Raw genomic sequence first — 18,552 nt, forward strand, 5'->3', positions numbered from 1 at the left:
GCTAGATGATCTGCCTGCAATGTCCAAAAATGACCTCTTCCCTGAGCCCTCAGACTGCAACTCCCAGGATGCTTTGCGGCAGCGGAGGAAGGGCAGTGATCATTTGGTACTCACCATGGCTTAAACAAGCTCTTCCTGGAAGTGGGGATTTCTTGGTCACCTGAGTTACTTTACACAGTGGCAGTATCGTAGCCCATGAGGTTTAACCAATGTGTGATTATTGTTAATTGAAAACTTTTCCCAATACCCCGTCATGATGACTTGAAATACAGTCAGCATTGGCAATTTTTGTTGGTTTCTCAGGAGACTTAATCTGTGGTATGCAAATGACAGAGTGTTAGCTCCTCCCAGTGGAGAAAGTAAATGTTGTGCCGCACTGCATCGTATTGATGGTTTTCGCTTGGACCAGGAGAGAGCGAGCTGTTCTGCCCGCAATGGCCAAAAATTACCTCCTCACTGAGCCCTCAGACTGCAAATTCCAGGATGCTTGGCGGCAGCGGAGGAAGTGCAGTGGTCATATGTAACTCACCATGGCTAAAACGAGCTCTTCATGGAATTGGTAATTTCATGGTCACCTGAGTTACTTTAACTTTGCGCAGTGGCAGTATCGTAGCCCATGAGGTTTAACCGAGGCGTGATTATTGCTAATTGAAAACTTTTCCCAATAGCCCGCCATGATGAATTGAAATTCAGTCAGCATAGACAATTTTTGTTGGTCTCTCAGGAGACTTAATCCATGGTATGAAAATGACAGAGTGTTAGCTCTTCCCAGTGGGGAAAGGAAGTCTTGCGCCCCACAGCATCGTATTGATGATTTTCGCTTGGAGCAGGAGAGATCGAGCTGATCTGCCCGCAATGGCCTAAAATGACCTCTTCTCTGAGCACTCAGACTGTAACTCCCAGGATGCTTTGCGGCAGCGGAGGAAGAGCATTTGTCATTTGGAACTAACCATGGCTTAAACAAGTTCTTCCTGGCAGCTGGGATTTCTTGGTCTGCTGAGTTACTTTAACTTTGCGCAGTGGCAGTATCGTAGCCCATGAGGTTTAACAGAGGCGTGATTATTGCTAATTGAAAACTTTTCCCAATGCCCCGCCATGATGACTTGAAATACAGTCAGTATAGGCAATTTTTGTGGGTCTCTCAGGAGACTTAATCCATAATATGTAAATGACTAAGTGTTAGCTCCTCCCAGTGGGGAAAGGAAATGTTGTTCCGCACTGCATCGTATTGATGGTTTTCGCTTGGAGCAGGAGAGAGCGAGCTGATCTGCCCGCAATGGCCAAAAATTACCTCTTCCCTGAGCCCTCAGACTGCAACTGCCAGGATGCCTTGCGGTAGCGGGGGAAGGGCAGTGGTCATTTGGAACTTACCATCGCGAAAACGAGCTCTTTCTGGAAGTGGGGATTTCTTGGTCACCTGAGTTACTATAATTTTGCGCAGTGGCAGGATCATAGCCCATGAGGTTTAACCGAGGCGTGATTATTGCTAATTGAAAACTTTTCCCAATATCCCGCCATGATGATTTCAAATAGAGTCAGCATCGGCAAATTTTGTTGGTCTCTCAGGAGACTTAATCCATGGTATGCAAATGACAGAGTGTTAGCTCCTCCCCATTGGGAAAAGAAATCTTGCGCCCCACAGCATCGTATTGACGATTTTCGCTTGGAACAGGAGAGAGCTAGATGATCTGCCTGCAATGTCCAAAAATGACCTCTTCCCTGAGCCCTCAGACTGCAACTCCCAGGATGCTTTGCGGCAGCGGAGGAAGTGCAGTGGTCATTTGGAACTCACCATGGCTTAAACAAGCTCCTCCTGGAAGCTGGGATTTCTTGGTCACCTGAGTTACTTTAACTTTGTGCAGTGGCAGTATTGTAGCCCATGAGGTGTAACCGAGGCGTGATTATTGCTAATTGAAAATTTTTCCCAATGCCCCGCCATGATGACTTGAAATACAGTCAGCATCGGCAATTTTTGTTGGTCTCTCAGGAGACTTAATCCATGGTATGCAAATGACAGAGTGTTAGCTTCTCCCAATTGGGAAAGGAAATCTTTCGCCCCACAGCATCGTATAGATGATTTTCGCTTGGAACAGGAGAGAGCTAGATGATCTGCCTGCAATGTCCAAAAATGACCTCTTTCCTGAGCCCTCAGACTGCAACTCCCAGGATGCTTTGCGGCAGCGGAGCAAGGACAGTGGTCATTTGGAACTAACCATGGCTTAAACAAGCTCTTCCTGGAAGCTGGGATTTCTTGGTCTCCTGAGTTACTTTAACTTTGCGCAGTGGCAGTATCGTAGCCCATGAGGATTAACTGAGGCGTGATTATTGCTAATTGAAATCTTTTCCCAATACCCCGCCATGATGACTTGAAATACAGTCAGTATAGGCAATTTTTGTTGGTCCCTCAGGAGACTAAATCCATGGTATGCAAATGACAGAGTGTTAGCTCCTCCCAGTGGGGAAAGGAAATGTTGTGCCACACTGCATAGTATTGATGGTTTTTGCTTGGAGCAGGATAGATCAAGCTGATCTGCCCACAATGGCCAAAAATGACCACTTCCCTGAGCCCTCAGACTGCAAGTGCCAGGATGTCTTGCGGCAGCGGGGGAAGGGCAGTGGTCCTTTGGTACTCACTATGGCTTAAACGTGCTCTTCCTGGAAGTGGGGATTTCTTGGTCACCTGAGTTACTTTAACTTTGCGCAGTGGCAGTGTCGTAGCCCATGAGGTTTAACCGAGGTGTGATTATTGCTAATTGAAAATTTTTCCAAATAGCCCGCCATGATGACTTGAAATACAGACATCATCGGCAATTTTTGTTGGTTTCTCAGGAGACTTAATCCATGGTATGCAAATGACAGAGTGTTAGCTTCTCCCAATTGGGAAAGGAAATCTTGAGCCCCACAGCATAGTATTGATGATTTCGCTTGAATCAGGAAAGAGATAGATGATCTGCCTGCAATGTCCAAAAATTATCTCTTCCCTGAGCCCTCACACTGCACCTCTCAGGATGCTTTGCGGCAGCGGAGGAAGGCCAGTGATCATTTGGGACTAACCATGGCTTAAACGAGCTCTTCCTAGAAGTGGGGATTTCTTGGTCACCTGAGTTACTTTAACTTTGCGCAGTGGCAGTATCGTAGCCCAGGAGGTTTAACTGAGGCGTGATTATTGCTAATTGAAAACTTTTCACAATATCCCGCCATGATGACTTGAAATACATGCAGCATAGACAATTTTTGTTGGTCTCTCAGGAGACTTAATCCATGGTATGCAAATGACAGAGTGTTAGCTCCTCCCAGTGGGGAAAGGAAGTCTTGCGCCCCACAGCATCGTATTGATGATTTTTGCTTGGAGCAGGAGAGATCGAGCTGATCTGCCCGCAATGGCCAAAAATGACCTCTTCCCTGAGCCCTCAGACTGCAACTCGCAGGATGCTTTGCGGCAGCGGAGGAAGGGCAGTGGTCAATTGGAACTAACCATGGCTTAAAAGAGCTCTTCCTGGAAGCCGGGATTTCTTGGTCTCCTGAGTTTCTTTAATTTTGCGAAATGGCAGAATCGTAGCCCATGAGGTTTAACTGAGGTGTGATTATTGCTAATTGAAAACTTTTACAAATATCCCGTCATGATAACTTGAAATACAGTCAGCATCGGCAATTTTTGTTGGTCTCTCAGGAGACTTAATCCATGGTATGCAAATGATAGAGTGTTAGCTCCTCCCAGTAGGGAAAGTAAATGGTGTGCCGCCCTGCATCGTATTGATGGTTTCTGCTTGGAGCAGGAGAGAGGGAGCTGATCTTCCCACAATGGCCAAAAATGACCTCTTCCCTGAGCCCTCAGACTGCAACTCCCATGATGCTTTGCGGCAGCGGAGAAAGGGCAGTGATCATTTGGAACTCACCATGGCTTAAACGAGCTCTTCCTGGAAGTGGGGATTTCTTGGTCACCTGAGTTACTTTAACTTTGCGCAGTGGCAGTATCGTAGCCCATGAAGTTTAACCAAGGCGTGATTATTGCTAATTGAAAATTTTTCTCAATACTCCACCATGATGACTTGAAATATAGTCAGCATCGGCAATTTTTGTTGGTCTCTCAGGAGACTTAATCCATGGTATGCAAATGACAGAGTGTTAGCTCTTTCCAATTGGGAAAGGAAATCTTGCGCCCCACAGCATCGTATTGATGATTTTCGCTTGGAACATGAGAGAGCTAGATGATCTGCCTGCAATGTCCAAAAAATGATCTCTTCCCTGAGCCCTCAGACTGCAACTACCAGGATTCTTTGTGGCAGCGGGGGAAGGGCAGTGGTCATTTGGAACTAACCATGGCTTAAACAAGCTCTTCCTGGATGTTGGGATTTCTTGGTCTCCTGAGTTACTTTAACTTTGCGCAGTGGCAGTATCGTAGCCCATGAGGTTTAACCGAGGCATGATTATTGCTAATTGAAAACTTTTCTCAATATTCCACCATGATGACTTGAAATACAGTCAGCATAGGCAATTTTTGTTGGTCTCTCAAGAGACTTAATCCGTAATATGCAAATGACTGAGTGTTAGCTCCTCCCAGCGGTGAAAGGAAATGTTGTTCCGCACTGCATGGTATTGATGGTTTTCGCTTGGAGCAGGAGAGAGCGAGCTGATCTGCCCGCAATGGACAAAAATGACCTCTTCCCTGAGCCCTCAGACTGCAACTGCGAGGATGCCTTGCGGTAGCGGGGGAAGGGCAGTGGTCATTTGGAACTCACCATGGCTTAAACGAGCTCTTCCTGGAAGTGGGGATTTCTTGGTCACATGAGTTACTTTAACTTTGCGCAGTGGCAGTATCGTAACCCATGAGGTTTAACCGAGGAGTAATTATTGCTAATTGAAAACTTTTGCCAATGTCCTGCCATGATGACTTGAAATACAGTCAGCATCGGCAATTTTTGTTGGTCTCTCAGGAGACTTAATCCATGGTATGCAAATGACAGAGTGTTAGCTCCTCCCAATTGGGAAAAGAAATTTTGTGCCCCGCAGCATCGTATTGATGATTTTCGCTTGGAGCAGGAGAGATCGAGCTGATCTGCCTGCAATGGCCAAAAATGACCTCTTCTCTGAGCACTCAGACTGTAACTCCCAGGATGCTTTGCGGCAGCGGAGGAAGGGCAGTGGTCATTTGGAAGTCACCATGGCTTAAACGAGCTCTTCCTGGAAGCGGTGATTTCTTGGTCTCCTGAGTTACTTTTAAATTTGCGTAGTGGCAGTATCGTAGCCCATGAGGTTTAACTGAGGCATGATTATTGCTAAGTGAAAACTTTTCCCAATACCCCGCCATGATGACTTGAAATACAATCAGTTTAGGCAATTTTTGTTGGTCTTTCAGGAGACTTAATCCATAATATGCAAATGACTGAGTGTTAGCTTCTCCAAGTGGGGAAAGGAAATGTTGTTCCGCACTGCATCGTATTGATGGTTTTCGCTTTGAGCAGGAGAGAGCGAGCTGATCTGCCCGCAATGGCCAAAAATTACCTCTTCCCTGAGCCCTCAGGCTGTAACTGCCAGGATGCCTCGCGGTAGCGGGGGAAGGGCAGTGGTCATTTCGAAGGCACCATGGCTTAAACGAGCTCTTCCTGGAAGTAGGGATTTCTTGGTCACCAGAGTTACTTTAACTTTGCGCAGTGGCAGTATCGTAGCCCATGAGGTTTAAACGAGGCGTGTTTATTGCTAATTGAAAACTTTTCCCAATATCCCGCCATGATGACTTGAAATACAGTCAGCATCGTCAATTTTTGTTGGTCTCTCAGGAGACTTAATCCATGGTATGCAAATGACAGAGTGTTAGCTCCTCCCAATTGGGAAAGGAAATCTTGCACCCCACAGCATCGTATTGATGATTTTCGCTTGGAACAGGAGAGAGCTAGATGATCTGCCTGCAATGTCCAAAACTGACCTTTTCCCTGAGCCCTCAGACTGCAACTCCCAGGATGCTTTGCGACAGCGGTGGAAGTGCAGTGGTCATTTGGAACTAAACATGGCTTAAACAAGCTCTTCCTTGAAGCTGGGATTTCTTGGTCTCCTGAGTTACTTTAACTTTGCGCATTGGCAGTATCGTAGCCCATGGGGTTTAACTGAGGCGTGATTATTGCTAATTGAAAACTTTTCCCAATACCCCGCCATGATGACTTGAAATACAGTCAGTATAGGCAATTTTTGTTGGTCCCTCAGGAGAGTTAATCCATGGTATGCAAATGACAGAGTGTTAGCTCCTCCCAGTGGGGAAGGAAATGTTGTGCCACACTGCATAGTATTGATGTTTTTTCCTTGGAGCAGGATAGATCGAGCTGATCTGCCCGCAATGGCCAAAAATGACCACTTCCCTGAGCCCTCAGACTGCAAATGCCAGGATGCCTTGCGGCAGCGCGGGAAGGGCAGTGGTCATTTGGTACTCACCATGGCTTAAACGAGCACTTCCTGGAAGCTGGGATTTCTTGGTCACCTGAGTTACTTTAACTTTGCGCAATGGCAGTATCGTAGCCCATGAGGTTTAACCGAGGCGTGATTATTGCTAATTGAAAACTTTTCCCAATAGCCCGCCATAGAATCATAGAATGGTAGAGTTAGAAGGGACCTCCTGGGTCATCTGTTTCAACCCCCTGCTCAAAGCAGGATTCACTAAATCATCTTAGACAGATGTCTGTCCAGCCTCTGTTTGAAGACATCCATTGAAGGGGAACTCACCACCTCTCGTGGCAGCCTGTTCCACTCATTAATCACCCTAACTGTCAAAAAGTTTTTTCCAATATCTAATCTGTGTCTCCTACCATTTAGTTTCATCCCATTGCTTCTAGTCTTTCCTTGTGCAAATGAGAATAAAGATGATCCTTCTACAATGTGACAGCCCTTGACATATTTGTAGACAGCTATTAAGTCTCCTCTCAGTCTTCTTTTTTGCAAGCTAAACATTCCCAAATCCTGCAACCGTTCCTCATAGGACATGGTTTGCAGACCAGTCACCATTCTGGTCGCTCTTCTCTGAACTTGCTCCAGTTTGTCTATGTCTTTTTTAAAATGTGGTGCCCAAAACTGTACACAGTATTCCAGATGAGGTCTGACCAAAGAGGAGTAAAGACCGATAATGACTTCACGTGATCTAGACTGTATGCTTCTGTTAATACATCCCAGAATTGTATTTGCCTTTTTTGCTGCTGCATCACACTGTTGACTCATGTTCAGTCTATGATCTATTAGTATACCTAAGTCTTTTTCACATGTACTGTTGCTTAGCTCTATTCCTCCCATTCTGTATATGCTTTTTTCATTTTTATTGCCCAGATGTAGTACTTTGCATTTTTCCCTGTTAAAAACCATTCTGTTGGTTGCTGCCCACTGCTCCAGTTTATTTAGGTCTTTTTGAATCCTCTCTCTCTCTTCTCTAGTATTAGCTATCCCTCCTAGCTTTGTGTCATCAGCAAATTTAATCAGTTTACCCTCAATTCCTTCATCTAAATCATTGATAAAGATGTTGAACAATACAGGTCCCAGGACGGAGCCCTGTGGTACCCCACTTGAGACATTCATCCAGCTGGATGTGAAGCCATTTACAACCACCCTTTGAGTCCGATCACTAAGCCAGTTATGAATCCACCTAACAGTTGCCTGGTCCATTGCATACTTGGTCATTTTTTCAATAAGCATGCTGTGAGATACTTTGTCAAATGCTTTGCTGAAGTCAAGATATACTATATCTACAGCATTTCCCTGATCCACCCAGTCAGTGATTCTGTCATAGAAGGAAATTAAGTTAGTCTGACATGACTTGTTAGTTACAAACCCATGCTGACTCTGGTTAATCACTTCATTCTTATCCATGTACTTACATGCATGTTGTTTAATAATTTGTTCAAAGATCTTTCCTGGTATAGAAGTCAGACTCACCGGCCTATAGTTCCCTGGGTCCACCTTCTTCCCCTTTTTGAAGATAGGAACAACATTTGCTCTTCTCCAGTCTTCTGGGACTTCTCCTGTTCTCCAAGAATTTTCAAAGATTATGGAGAGTGGTTCTAAAATTTCTTCTACGATCTCCTTCAGTACTCTGGGGTGTAATTCATCTGGACCTGGAGACTTGAACTGATTTATGTTAGCTAAATATTCCCTCACAATCTTTCTGTTTGCAGATAACTTGGATTCCTCTATTCCTTTAAAAGGACAGTGAAGTTCAGTTGATGTTACATTTTCTTTCTGAGAGAAAACAGATGCAAAATAGGAATTAAAAAGTTCGGCCTTCTCAACATCCTCTCTTACCATTTCTCCATTTTCATCCTGTAAAAATCCTATAGCATCTTTGACTTTTCTTTTACTTTTGACATACCCCCAAAATCCTTTTTTATTGCTTTTGACATCTCTTGCAAGCCTTAATTCATTGTCAGCTTTAGCTAACCTGACACGTGCCCTACAGGATCTGCAGACTGCATTATAATCTTCTTTAGATATGCCTCCCTCTTTCCATTTAATAAACATTTCTTTCTTTCTTTTTAGCATGTGTTTAAGTTCTGTGTTCATCCATCCTGGTTTCCTTAAATGCATCCCATTCTTCCTACTTTTTGGGATTGTTAACGATTGTGCTTTGAGAATCTCATTTTTAAAAATTTCCCATCCTTCCTGGACATTTTTGTCCTTAAGGACATCCAGCCATTGGATCCCTCCTATTCTCTTTCTGAGTCTCTTAAAATCTGTCTTTCTAAAATCTAACCTTGAAGTTTGAGTCTTCACATGTCTTCCTCCTCTAGTTATCCAAAATTCTATAATAGCATGATCGCTGCCTCCTAGGGTCCCAGCCACCTTTACCTCCTCAACCATTTCCTCCCTGTTTATAAGGATTAGATCCAAAGTAGCAGATCCCCTTGTTTTCTCCCCTACCTTTTGGAAGATAAAGTTGTCAGCAAGAGAGGATAAGAATTTGCTTGACCTGTTAGTTTTACTTGAGAGAGATTCCCAACAAATGTCTGGATAGTTGAAATCTCCCATGACCACTACGTCATATTTTTTGCAGAACTTGGTCATTTGATACATAAAGAGTTCATCCATATCTTCAGCTTGCCCAGGTGGCCTGTAGTAAATGCCTACAATGGTGTCCTTTCCGTTGTTCTCTCCTTGTATTCTTACCCAAACAGTTTCCACAGAACTCCCAGTCTCTGAAGCTTCAATCTCTGTGCAGATATACGCTTTTCTAACATACAATGCAACACCTCCTCCTCGTTTATCAAGTCTGTTTCTTGCAAATAAGTTGTATCCTTTTAGCCTTTTATTCCAATCATGTGTATCGTCCCACCAAGTTTCAGTGATTCCAATGACATCATATTTCTTTTCCTGCATTAGTAGTTCCAATTCTCCTTGTTTTTTGCCCATGCTTTGTGCATTTGTATAAAAACATTTTAGTTTGTGATTGGTTTCTCTTCCTCCCATATTTTTATTATTTAAATTGTTTTGTCTTTGTTCTTCCTTTCCACTTCCAGTAGCAGAGATCTCAATAGTATTTGTCAGCTGTATGGCTTTTTCTGGCCTTTTGCTTCCCTTCCCACATTGTTCTAGTTTAAAGCTCTCCTGATGAGTTTAGCAAGGCGACTTCCAAATACATGTTTTCCAGTCTTCCTAAGGTGCACCCCATCTCTAGCAAGTAGTCCATCGTATAGGTAATTCATTCCGTGATCCAGAAATCCAAATCCTTGTTGATGGCACCATCGACATATCCAGTTGTTCACCTGTAGAATCTTATTCCACCTCATTGTTCCATGGCCATCCACTTGGAGGATGGATGAGAAGACCACCTAATTCTTTCACTTTCTTGCCTAAGTCTTCAAAGTCACTGCAGATGGTTTCCAGGTCTTTTCTTGCGGTGTCATTTGTCCCCACATGTATTAGCAGGAATGGGTAGTGATCTGTAGGTCTGAAGAGTCTTGATATCCTGTCAGACACATCTTTAATTTTTGCTCCTGGAAGACAGCACATTTCTCTTGAGGTTATGTCTGGTCTGCAGATAGCGGCCTCTGTTCCTCTTAACAGGGAATCCCCCATGACCACCACTCTCCGTTTATTCTTCACAACATTCTGCTTTCTCCATCCAGGAGGATTCTGAGGGCTTACAAGGTTATTCATTGCTGGCAAAGTCTTATTTTGCTGTATTTCTTCATGGTTCTCCTGCGTGAGAGCCTGGTACTGGTTCCTGAGCAGTATGGGTGTTGACTGCCTCTCGATCCTCCTGCTTCTGTGGGTCACATGCTTCCATTCCTCTGTTTCGTCAGGTGCAGTTCGAATTTCTTCTCTTTCTGAATCATGAAGAGATAATTCTGCTCTGTCTAAGAACTCTTCACCTTCCTTAATAATTTTCAAGGTAGTTAACCTCTCTTCTAGATTTCGCAACTTTTCCTCCAACAGGCTTGCATTTCTGGCATGTGAAGTTTGGCTTTTCCACTGGCAAGTCTGAGAACATGTAGCAGGATATGCAGCTCACCAAAAGGCTCCTGGACTCTTCCATGTTCTTACTGTTAATGTTCTAAAAACAGTTAAAAAAAAGCTTAAAAAAAAAGCTTCAAAATGTTTACCGATGTCCTCTTTTCAGCTCCAACAGCCAAAATCCAGTGTTCTTTGAGCTCGCGGAGACTCTTCACTTACCCGAAAATGCAGAGGGAATATGCAAATTATCTCCTCAGGACTCCTCCCCTGGATTTCCTTTCCCCACTGGGGGGAGCTAACACTCTGTCATTTGCATACCATGGATTAAGTCTCCTGAGAGACCAACAAAATTGCCTGTGCTGACTATATTTCAACTTATCATGGCAGGGTATTCGGAAAAGTTTTCAATTAGCAATAATCACGCCTCTGTTAAACCTCATGGGCTACGATACTGCCATTGCGCAAAGTTAAAGTTACTCAGGTGACCAAGAAAGTCCCACTTCCAGGAAGTACTCCTTTAAGCCATGGTGAGTTCCAAATGACCACTGCCCTTCCTCCGCTGCCACAAAGCATCCTGGGAGTTGCAGTCTGAGGGCTCAGGGAAGAGGTCATTTTTGGCCATTGCGAGCAGATCAGCTCTCTCTCTACTGCTCCAAGCAAAAACCATCAATACGATGCAGTGCGGAACAACATTTCCTTTCCTCACTGGGAGGAGCTAACACTCTGTCATTTGCATACCATGGATTAAGTCTCCTGAGAGACCAACAAAAATTGCCTATGCTGACTGTATTTCAAGTCTTCATGGCGGGGTATTGGGAAAAGTTTTCAATTAGCAATAATCACGCCTCGGTTAAACCTCATGGGCTACGATACTGCCACTGCGCACAGTTAAAGTAACTCACTCAGGTGACCAAGAAATACCAGGTTGTAGGAAAACCTTGTTTAAGCCATGGTGAGTTCTTAATGACCACTGCCCTTCCTCCGCTGCCGCAAAGCATCCTGGGAGTTGCAGTCTGAGTGCTCAGGGAAAAGGTCATTTTTGGCAATTGCAGGCAGATCAACTCGATCTCTCCTGCTCCAAGCGAAAATCATCAATACGATGCTGTAGGGCGCAAGATTTCCTTTCCCCCACTGGGAGGAGCTAACACTCTGTCATTTGCATACCATGGATTAAGTCTCCTGAGAGACCAACAAAAATTGCCGATGCTGACTGTATTTCAAGTCATCATGGCGGGATATTGGGAAAAGTTTTCAATTAGCAATAATCACGCCTCGGTTAAACCTCATGGGCTACGATACTGCCACTGCGCAAAGTTAAAGTAACTCAGGTGACCAAGAAATCCCCACTTCCAGGAAGAACTCGTTTAAGCCATGGTGAGTTCCAATTGACCACTGCCCTTCCCCCGCTACCGCAAGGCATCCTGGCAGTTGCAGTCTTAGGGCTCAGGGAAGAGGTCATTTTTGGCCATTGCAGGCAGATCAGCTCGCTCTCTCCTGCTCCAAGTGAAAACCGTCAATACGATGCAGTGCGGAGCAACATTTCCTTTCCCCACTGGGAGGAGCTAACACTCGGTCATTTGCATATTATGGATTAAGTCTCCTGAGAGACCAACAAAAATTGCCTATGCTGACTGTATTTCAAGTCATCATGGCAGGATATTGGGAAAAGTTTTCAATTAGCAATAATCATGCCTCGGTTAAACCTCATGGGCTACGATACTGCCACTGCGCAAAGTTAAAGCAACTCAGGTGACCAAGAAATCCCAGATTCTAGAAAAAGCTTGTTTAAGCCATGGTGAGTTCCAAATGACCACTGCCCTTCCTCCGCTTACGCAAAGCATCCTGGGAGTTACAGTCTGAGTGCTCAGAGAAGAGGTCATTTTTGGCCATTGCCGGCAGAGCAGCTCGATCTCTCCTGCTCCAAGCGAAAATCATCAATACGATGCTATGGGGCGCAAGACTTCCTTTCCCCACTGGGAGGAGCTAAAACTCTGTCATTTGCATACCATGGATTAAGTCTCCTGAGAGACCAACAAAAATTGCCTATGCTGACTGTATTTCAAGTCATCATGGCGGGATATTGGGAAAAGTTTTCAATTAACAATAATCACGCCTCGGTTAAAACTCATGGGCTACGATACTACCACTACGTAAAGTAACTCAGGTGACCAAGAAATCCCCACTTCCAGGAAGAGCTTGTTTAAGCCATGGTGAGTTTCAAATGATCACTGCCCATCCTCCGCTACAGAAAAGCATACTGGGAGTTGCAGTCTTAGGGCTCAGGGAAGAGGTCATTTTTGGCCATTGCGGGCAGATCAGCTCGATCTCTCCTGCTCCAAGCATAAACCATCAATACTATGGAGCGTGGCAAAAACATTTCCTTTCCCAATTGGGAGGAGCTAACACTCTATCATTTGCATAACATGGATTAAGTCTCCTGAGAGACCATCAAAATTTGCCGATGCTGACTGTATTTCAAGTCATCATGGCGGGATATTGGGAAAAGTTTTCAATTAGCAATAATCATGCCTCGGTTAAACCTCATAGGCTACGATACTGCCACTGCACAAAGTTAAAGTAACTCAGGTGACCAAGAAATCTCCACTTCCAGGAAGAGCTCGTTTAAGCCATGGTGAGTTCCAAATGACCACTGCCCTTCCCCCGCTACCGTAAGGCATCCTGGCAGTTGCAATCTGAGGGCTCAGGGAAGAGGTCATTTTTGGCCATTGCGGGCAGATAAGATCGCTCTCTCCTGCTCCAAGTGAAAATCATCAATACGATGCTGTGGGGCGCAAGATTTCCTTTCCCAATTGGGAGTAAATAATCCCTGGTATGCAAATGACAGAGTGTTAAGTCTCCTGAGAGACCAACAAAAATTGCCTATGCTGACTGTATTTCAAATCATCATAGCGAGATATTGGGAAAAGTTTTCAATTAGCAATAATCACGCCTCGGTTACATCTCATGGGCTACGATACTGCCACTGCGCAAAGTTAAAGTAACTCAGGTGACCAAGAAATCCCAGGTTCTAGGAAAAGCTTTTTTAAGCCATGGTGAGTTCCAAATGACAACTGCCCTTCCTCCGCTGCCGCAAAGCATCCTGGAAGTTGCAGTCTGAGTGCTCAGGGAAGAGGTCATTTTTGGCCATTGCAGGCAGATCAGCTCAATCTCTCCTGCTCCAAGCAAAAATCATCAATACGATGCTGTAGGGCTCAAGATTTCTTTTCCCCCCACTAAGAGGAGCTAACACTCTGTCATTTGCATACCATGGATTAAGTCTCCTGAGAGACCAACAAAAATTGCCTATGCTGACTGTATTTCAAGTCATCATGGCAGGGTATTGGGAAAAGTTTTAAATTAGCAATAATCACGTCTCGGTTAAACCTCATGGGCTACGATACTGCCACTGCGCAAAGTTAAAGATACTCAGGTGACCAAGAAATCCCCACTTCCAGGAAGTGCTCGTTTAAGCCATGGTGAGTTCCAAATGACCACTGCCCTTCCTCCGCTGCCACAAAGCTTCTTGGGAGTTGCAGTCTGAGGGCTCAGGGAAGAGGTCATTTTTGGACATTGCAGGCAGATCATCTAGCTCTCTCCTGTTCCAAGCAAAAATCATCAATACGATGCTGTGGGGTGCAAGATTTCCAATCCCAATTGGGAAGAGCTAACACTTTGTCATTTGCATACCATGGATTAAGTCTCCTGAGAGCAAAACAAAAATTGCCAATGCTGACGGTATTTCAAGTTATCATGGCGGGATATTGAGAAAAGTTTTCAATTAGCAATAAACACGCCTCAGTTAAACCTCATAGGCTACGATACTGCCACTGCGCAAAGTTAAAGTAACTCAGGTGACCAAGAAATCCACACTTCCAGGAAGAGCTCGTTTACGCCATGGTGAGTTCCAAATGACCACTGCCCTTCCTCCGCTGCCGCAAAGCATCCTGGGAGTTGCAGTCTGAGGGCTCAGGGAAGAGATCATTTTTGGACATTGCAGGCAGATCATCTAGCTCTCTCCTGTTCCAAGCGAAAATCATCAATACGATGCAGTGGGGCGCAAGATTTCCTTTCCCAATTGGGAGGAGCTAACACTCTGTCATTTGCATACCATGGATTAAGTCTCCCGAGAGACCAACAAAAATTGCCGATGCTGACTGTATTTCTAGTCATCATGGCAGGCTATTTGTAAAAGTTTTCAATTAGCAATAATCACGCCTCAGTTAAACCTCCTGGGCTAAGATACTGCCACTGCACAAAGTTAAAGTAACTCATGTGACCATGAAAACCCCACTTCGAGGAAGAGCTCTTTAAGCCATGGTGAGTTCCATATGACCACTGCCCTTCCCCCGCTGCCGCAAGGCATCCTGGCAGTTGCAGTCTGAGGGCTCAGGGAAGAGGTCATTTTTGGCCATTGCGGGCAGATCAGCTCGCTCTCTCCTGTTCCAAGCGAAAACCATCAATACGATGCAGTGCGCAACAACATTTCTTTTCCCCACTGGGAGGAGCTAACACTCTGTCATTTGCATACCATGGATTAAGTCTCCTGAGAGACCAACAAAAATTGCCGGTGCTGACTATACTTCAAATCATCAGGGTGGGCTATTGGGAAAAGTTTTCAATTAGCAATAATCATGCCTCGGTTAAACATCATGGGCTAAGATACTGCCACTGCGCAAAGTGAAAGTAACTCAGGTGACCAAGAAATCCCCACTTCCAGGAAGAGCTTGTTTAAGCCATGGTGAATTCCAAGTGACCACTGCCCTTCCCCTGCTGCCGCAAGACATCCTGGCATTTGCTGTCTGAGTGGTCAGGGAAGAGGTCATTTTTGGCCATTGCGGGCAGATCAGCTCGATCTATCCTGCTCCAAGCAAAAACCATCAATACTATGCAGTGTGGCACAACATTTCCTTTCCCCACTGGGATGAGCTAACACTCTGTCATTTGCATACCATGGATTAAGTCTCCTGAGGGACCAACAAAAATTGCCTATAGTGACTGTATTTCAAGTCATCATGGCGGGGTATTGGGAAAAGTTTTCAATTAGCAATAATCACGCCTCGGTTAAACCTCATGGGCTACGATACTGCCACTGCGCAAAGTTAAAGTAACTCTGGTGACCAAGAAATCCCTACTTCCAGGAAGAGCTCGTTTAAGCCATGGTGAGGTCCAATTGACCACTGCCCTTCCCCCGCTACCGCAAGGCATCCTGCAGTTGTAGTCTGAGGGCACAGGGAAGAGGTCATTTTTGGCCATTGTGGGAAGATCAGCTCGCTCTCTCCTGCTCCAAGCGAAAACCATCAATACGATGCAGTGCGGCACAACATTTACTTTCCCCACTAGGAGGAACTAACACTCTGTCATTTGCATACCATGGATTAAGTCTCCTGAGAGACCAACAAAAATTGCCTATGCTGACTGTATTTCTATTCATCATGGCAGGGTATTGGGAAAAGTTTTCAATTAGCAATAATCACGCCTCGGTTAAACCTCATGGGCTACGATACTGCCACTGCGCAAAGTTAAAGTAACTCAGGAGACCAAGAAATCCCGACTTCCAAGAGGAGCTTGTTTAAGCCATGGTTAGTTCCAATTGACCACTGCCCTTCCTCCGCTGCCGCAAGGCATCCTGGTAGTTGCAGTCTGAGGGCTCAGGGAAGACGTCATTTTTGGACATTGCAGGCAGATCATCTAGCTCTCTCCTGTTCCAAGCGAAAATCATCAATACGATGCTGTGGGGCGCAAGATTTCCTTTCCCAATTGGGAGGAGCTAACACTCTGTCATTTGCATACCATGGATTAAGTCTCCTGAGAGACCAACAAAAATTGCCGATGGTGACTGTATTTCAAGTCATCATGGCGGGACATTGGGAAAAGTTTTCAATTAGCAACAATCACGCCTCGGTTAAATCTCATGGGCTACGATACTGCCACTGCGCAAAGTTAAAGTTACTCAGGTGACCAAGAAATCCCCACTTCTAGGAAGAGCTCGTTTAAACCATGGTGAGTACCAAATGACCACTGCCCTTCCCCCGCTGCCGCAAGGCATCCTGGCATTTGCAGTCTGAGGTCTCAGGGAAGAGGTCATTTTTGGCCATTGCAGGCAGATCAGCTCGATCTATCCTGCTCCAAGTGCAAGCCATCAATACGATGCAGTGCGGAACAACATTTCCTTTCCCCTCACTGGGAGGAACTAACACTCTGTCATTTGCATACCATGGATTACGTCTCCTGACAGACCAACAAAAATTGCCTATACTGACTGTATTTCAAGTCATCATGGCGGGGTATTGGGAAAAGTTTTCAATTAGCAATAATCACGCCTCAGTTAAACCTCATGGGCTACGATACTGCCACTGCGCAAAGTTAAAGTAACTCAGGAGACCAAGAAATCCCAGCTTCCAGGAAGAGCTTGTTTAAGCCATGGTTAGTTCCAAATGACCACTGCCCTTCCACCGCTGCCGCAAAGCATCCTGGGAGTTGCAGTCTGAGGGCTCAGGGAAGAGATCATTTTTGGACATTGCAGGCAGATCATCTAGCTCTCTCCTGTTCCAAGCGAAAATCATCAATACGATGCTGTGGGGCGCAAAATTTCCTTTCCCAATTGGGAGTAGCTAACACTCTATCATTTGCATATTATGGATTAAGTCTCCTGAGAGACCAACAAAAATTGCCGATGCTGACTATATTTCAAGTCATCATGGCGGGATATTGGGAAAAGTTTTCAAATAGCAATAATCACGCCTCGGTTTAACCTCATAGGCTACAATACTACCACTGCGCAAATTTAAAGTAACTCAGGTGACCAAGAAATCCCAGCTTGCAGGAGGAGCTTGTTTAAGCCATGGTGAGTTCCAAATGACCAATGCACTTCCTCCGCTGCCGCAAAGCATCCTGCGAGTTGCAGTCTGAGGGCTCAGGGAAGAGATCATTTTTAGACATTGCAGGCAGATCATCTAGGTCTCTCCTGTTCCAAGCGAAAATCATCAATACGATGCTGTGGGGTGCAAGATTTTTTTTCTCAATTGGGAGGAGCTAATACTCTGTCATTTGCATACCATGGATTAAGTTTCCTGAGAGACCAACAAAAATTGCCGGTGCTGACTATATTTCAAGTCATCATGGCGGGATATTGGGAAAGGTTTTCAATTAGCAATAATCACGCCTCGGTTAAACCTCATAGGCTACAATACTGCCACTGCGCAAATGTAAAGTAACTCAGGTGACCAAGAAATCCCCACTACTAGGAAGAGCTCGTTTAAGCCATGGTGAGTTCCAAATGACCACTGCCCTCCCCCCGCTGCCGCAAGGCATCCTGGCAGCTGCAGTCTGAGGGCTCAGGGAAGAGGTCATTTTTGTCCATTGCGGGCAGATCAGCTCGCTCTGTCCTGCTCCAAGCGAAAACCATCAATACAATGCAGTCTGGAACAACATTTCGTTTCCCCACTGGGAGGAGCTAACACTCTGTCAATTGCATACCATGGATTAAGTCTCCTGAGAGACCAACAAAAATTTCCGATGCTGACTGTATTTCAAGTTATCATGGCAGGGCATTGGGAAAAGTTTTCAATTAGCAATAATCACTAGAGATGAGCGTTGTTCTACTCGAACTGTTCGCCAATCTCAAATTCGAGCTGTTTTGGGCGGTGTTCGAGCCGGTCGGCGAACACGAACAATTTGAGAAAAATTCGGCTGTTCGAGGTTATGTTCGATAACTGTTCGTGCACCAAAATCATAACTGGATTTTTTCTCAGTAATGATGAAAATTAATGTTAATACGCAGTTTGAGTGTACAGCGGGGCGGGGGGAGGGGCAGGGGATGGATCTCTGCAGGAACAATGAAGATCTCCATTTTTTTTTCTCTTTCCCGCATTTGCAGTGGGGAGGTGCAATCTGTCAGCCTATCAGCAGCGCACACACGGAGCGAAGTGCTTTTTTTCACACAAGCAAGGGCATGTGTGATTGGCAGTGTATGTCACATGTCCTTGCCCTATAAGACCAAGCCATTTTCCCCGTCGCCACCATTTTCTCACTGCTGCAGCTGCGTGTTAGACGGCTCCGCTGTTGCTGTGTGCGCTATACCTTGTTAATTTCAAGCCAATTTTCGCACAAATATACAGATAGCTTGGGAGT

The 18,552-nt window shown here is 45.1% G+C and overlaps 33 non-coding genes and 1 pseudogene across 33 annotated transcripts; 16 read left to right on the top strand and 18 right to left on the bottom strand.

Moving 5' to 3' along the window:
* Window positions 1–166: 166 nt before the first annotated feature.
* LOC141167946 (U4 spliceosomal RNA) lies at window positions 167–307 on the top strand. The gene has a single exon (XR_012251726.1). It is a non-coding gene; the product is annotated as a U4 spliceosomal RNA (small nuclear RNA).
* A 280-nt stretch (window positions 308–587) lies between these two features.
* On the top strand, window positions 588–728 carry LOC141168379 (U4 spliceosomal RNA). The gene has a single exon (XR_012252116.1). It is a non-coding gene; the product is annotated as a U4 spliceosomal RNA (small nuclear RNA).
* Window positions 729–1,008: 280 nt separating this feature from the next.
* Window positions 1,009–1,149, top strand: LOC141168337 (U4 spliceosomal RNA). Its single transcript, XR_012252076.1, has one exon. It is a non-coding gene; the product is annotated as a U4 spliceosomal RNA (small nuclear RNA).
* A 280-nt stretch (window positions 1,150–1,429) lies between these two features.
* On the top strand, window positions 1,430–1,570 carry LOC141168356 (U4 spliceosomal RNA). The gene has a single exon (XR_012252094.1). It is a non-coding gene; the product is annotated as a U4 spliceosomal RNA (small nuclear RNA).
* A 280-nt stretch (window positions 1,571–1,850) lies between these two features.
* On the top strand, window positions 1,851–1,991 carry LOC141168250 (U4 spliceosomal RNA). The gene has a single exon (XR_012251994.1). It is a non-coding gene; the product is annotated as a U4 spliceosomal RNA (small nuclear RNA).
* A 280-nt stretch (window positions 1,992–2,271) lies between these two features.
* Window positions 2,272–2,412, top strand: LOC141167647 (U4 spliceosomal RNA). The gene has a single exon (XR_012251440.1). It is a non-coding gene; the product is annotated as a U4 spliceosomal RNA (small nuclear RNA).
* Window positions 2,413–2,692: 280 nt separating this feature from the next.
* Window positions 2,693–2,833, top strand: LOC141168519 (U4 spliceosomal RNA). The gene has a single exon (XR_012252253.1). It is a non-coding gene; the product is annotated as a U4 spliceosomal RNA (small nuclear RNA).
* Window positions 2,834–3,112: 279 nt separating this feature from the next.
* LOC141167877 (U4 spliceosomal RNA) lies at window positions 3,113–3,253 on the top strand. The gene has a single exon (XR_012251662.1). It is a non-coding gene; the product is annotated as a U4 spliceosomal RNA (small nuclear RNA).
* Window positions 3,254–3,533: 280 nt separating this feature from the next.
* Window positions 3,534–3,674, top strand: LOC141167886 (U4 spliceosomal RNA). Its single transcript, XR_012251671.1, has one exon. It is a non-coding gene; the product is annotated as a U4 spliceosomal RNA (small nuclear RNA).
* A 280-nt stretch (window positions 3,675–3,954) lies between these two features.
* LOC141167727 (U4 spliceosomal RNA) lies at window positions 3,955–4,095 on the top strand. Its single transcript, XR_012251518.1, has one exon. It is a non-coding gene; the product is annotated as a U4 spliceosomal RNA (small nuclear RNA).
* Window positions 4,096–4,376: 281 nt separating this feature from the next.
* LOC141168174 (U4 spliceosomal RNA) lies at window positions 4,377–4,517 on the top strand. The gene has a single exon (XR_012251922.1). It is a non-coding gene; the product is annotated as a U4 spliceosomal RNA (small nuclear RNA).
* Window positions 4,518–4,797: 280 nt separating this feature from the next.
* On the top strand, window positions 4,798–4,938 carry LOC141167712 (U4 spliceosomal RNA). The gene has a single exon (XR_012251504.1). It is a non-coding gene; the product is annotated as a U4 spliceosomal RNA (small nuclear RNA).
* A 281-nt stretch (window positions 4,939–5,219) lies between these two features.
* Window positions 5,220–5,360, top strand: LOC141167894 (U4 spliceosomal RNA). Its single transcript, XR_012251678.1, has one exon. It is a non-coding gene; the product is annotated as a U4 spliceosomal RNA (small nuclear RNA).
* A 280-nt stretch (window positions 5,361–5,640) lies between these two features.
* LOC141167750 (U4 spliceosomal RNA) lies at window positions 5,641–5,781 on the top strand. The gene has a single exon (XR_012251541.1). It is a non-coding gene; the product is annotated as a U4 spliceosomal RNA (small nuclear RNA).
* A 280-nt stretch (window positions 5,782–6,061) lies between these two features.
* On the top strand, window positions 6,062–6,202 carry LOC141167669 (U4 spliceosomal RNA). The gene has a single exon (XR_012251461.1). It is a non-coding gene; the product is annotated as a U4 spliceosomal RNA (small nuclear RNA).
* A 279-nt stretch (window positions 6,203–6,481) lies between these two features.
* Window positions 6,482–6,611, top strand: LOC141167972 (U4 spliceosomal RNA; annotated as a pseudogene).
* Window positions 6,612–10,751: 4,140 nt separating this feature from the next.
* LOC141167951 (U4 spliceosomal RNA) lies at window positions 10,752–10,891 on the bottom strand. The gene has a single exon (XR_012251731.1). It is a non-coding gene; the product is annotated as a U4 spliceosomal RNA (small nuclear RNA).
* A 280-nt stretch (window positions 10,892–11,171) lies between these two features.
* Window positions 11,172–11,312, bottom strand: LOC141168183 (U4 spliceosomal RNA). Its single transcript, XR_012251930.1, has one exon. It is a non-coding gene; the product is annotated as a U4 spliceosomal RNA (small nuclear RNA).
* A 285-nt stretch (window positions 11,313–11,597) lies between these two features.
* On the bottom strand, window positions 11,598–11,738 carry LOC141168382 (U4 spliceosomal RNA). Its single transcript, XR_012252120.1, has one exon. It is a non-coding gene; the product is annotated as a U4 spliceosomal RNA (small nuclear RNA).
* Window positions 11,739–12,018: 280 nt separating this feature from the next.
* LOC141167718 (U4 spliceosomal RNA) lies at window positions 12,019–12,159 on the bottom strand. The gene has a single exon (XR_012251510.1). It is a non-coding gene; the product is annotated as a U4 spliceosomal RNA (small nuclear RNA).
* Window positions 12,160–12,439: 280 nt separating this feature from the next.
* Window positions 12,440–12,580, bottom strand: LOC141167818 (U4 spliceosomal RNA). Its single transcript, XR_012251607.1, has one exon. It is a non-coding gene; the product is annotated as a U4 spliceosomal RNA (small nuclear RNA).
* Window positions 12,581–12,855: 275 nt separating this feature from the next.
* On the bottom strand, window positions 12,856–12,996 carry LOC141167730 (U4 spliceosomal RNA). The gene has a single exon (XR_012251521.1). It is a non-coding gene; the product is annotated as a U4 spliceosomal RNA (small nuclear RNA).
* A 280-nt stretch (window positions 12,997–13,276) lies between these two features.
* On the bottom strand, window positions 13,277–13,417 carry LOC141168534 (U4 spliceosomal RNA). Its single transcript, XR_012252268.1, has one exon. It is a non-coding gene; the product is annotated as a U4 spliceosomal RNA (small nuclear RNA).
* Window positions 13,418–13,699: 282 nt separating this feature from the next.
* On the bottom strand, window positions 13,700–13,840 carry LOC141168419 (U4 spliceosomal RNA). The gene has a single exon (XR_012252156.1). It is a non-coding gene; the product is annotated as a U4 spliceosomal RNA (small nuclear RNA).
* Window positions 13,841–14,120: 280 nt separating this feature from the next.
* On the bottom strand, window positions 14,121–14,261 carry LOC141167680 (U4 spliceosomal RNA). The gene has a single exon (XR_012251472.1). It is a non-coding gene; the product is annotated as a U4 spliceosomal RNA (small nuclear RNA).
* A 280-nt stretch (window positions 14,262–14,541) lies between these two features.
* Window positions 14,542–14,682, bottom strand: LOC141167696 (U4 spliceosomal RNA). The gene has a single exon (XR_012251489.1). It is a non-coding gene; the product is annotated as a U4 spliceosomal RNA (small nuclear RNA).
* Window positions 14,683–14,961: 279 nt separating this feature from the next.
* On the bottom strand, window positions 14,962–15,102 carry LOC141167845 (U4 spliceosomal RNA). Its single transcript, XR_012251632.1, has one exon. It is a non-coding gene; the product is annotated as a U4 spliceosomal RNA (small nuclear RNA).
* A 280-nt stretch (window positions 15,103–15,382) lies between these two features.
* Window positions 15,383–15,523, bottom strand: LOC141168212 (U4 spliceosomal RNA). The gene has a single exon (XR_012251957.1). It is a non-coding gene; the product is annotated as a U4 spliceosomal RNA (small nuclear RNA).
* A 279-nt stretch (window positions 15,524–15,802) lies between these two features.
* On the bottom strand, window positions 15,803–15,943 carry LOC141168216 (U4 spliceosomal RNA). The gene has a single exon (XR_012251961.1). It is a non-coding gene; the product is annotated as a U4 spliceosomal RNA (small nuclear RNA).
* Window positions 15,944–16,223: 280 nt separating this feature from the next.
* LOC141168429 (U4 spliceosomal RNA) lies at window positions 16,224–16,364 on the bottom strand. The gene has a single exon (XR_012252166.1). It is a non-coding gene; the product is annotated as a U4 spliceosomal RNA (small nuclear RNA).
* A 282-nt stretch (window positions 16,365–16,646) lies between these two features.
* Window positions 16,647–16,787, bottom strand: LOC141168334 (U4 spliceosomal RNA). Its single transcript, XR_012252073.1, has one exon. It is a non-coding gene; the product is annotated as a U4 spliceosomal RNA (small nuclear RNA).
* Window positions 16,788–17,067: 280 nt separating this feature from the next.
* On the bottom strand, window positions 17,068–17,208 carry LOC141168259 (U4 spliceosomal RNA). Its single transcript, XR_012252002.1, has one exon. It is a non-coding gene; the product is annotated as a U4 spliceosomal RNA (small nuclear RNA).
* Window positions 17,209–17,488: 280 nt separating this feature from the next.
* On the bottom strand, window positions 17,489–17,629 carry LOC141167702 (U4 spliceosomal RNA). Its single transcript, XR_012251495.1, has one exon. It is a non-coding gene; the product is annotated as a U4 spliceosomal RNA (small nuclear RNA).
* A 280-nt stretch (window positions 17,630–17,909) lies between these two features.
* LOC141168021 (U4 spliceosomal RNA) lies at window positions 17,910–18,043 on the bottom strand. Its single transcript, XR_012251778.1, has one exon. It is a non-coding gene; the product is annotated as a U4 spliceosomal RNA (small nuclear RNA).
* Window positions 18,044–18,552: the final 509 nt, after the last annotated feature.

This window comes from Phyllobates terribilis, unplaced genomic scaffold (assembly GCF_046119375.1).
Source record: "Phyllobates terribilis strain yellow unplaced genomic scaffold, ASM4611937v1 Scaffold_11__3_contigs__length_659146591, whole genome shotgun sequence".
Classification (NCBI taxonomy): Eukaryota; Metazoa; Chordata; class Amphibia; order Anura; family Dendrobatidae; genus Phyllobates; species Phyllobates terribilis.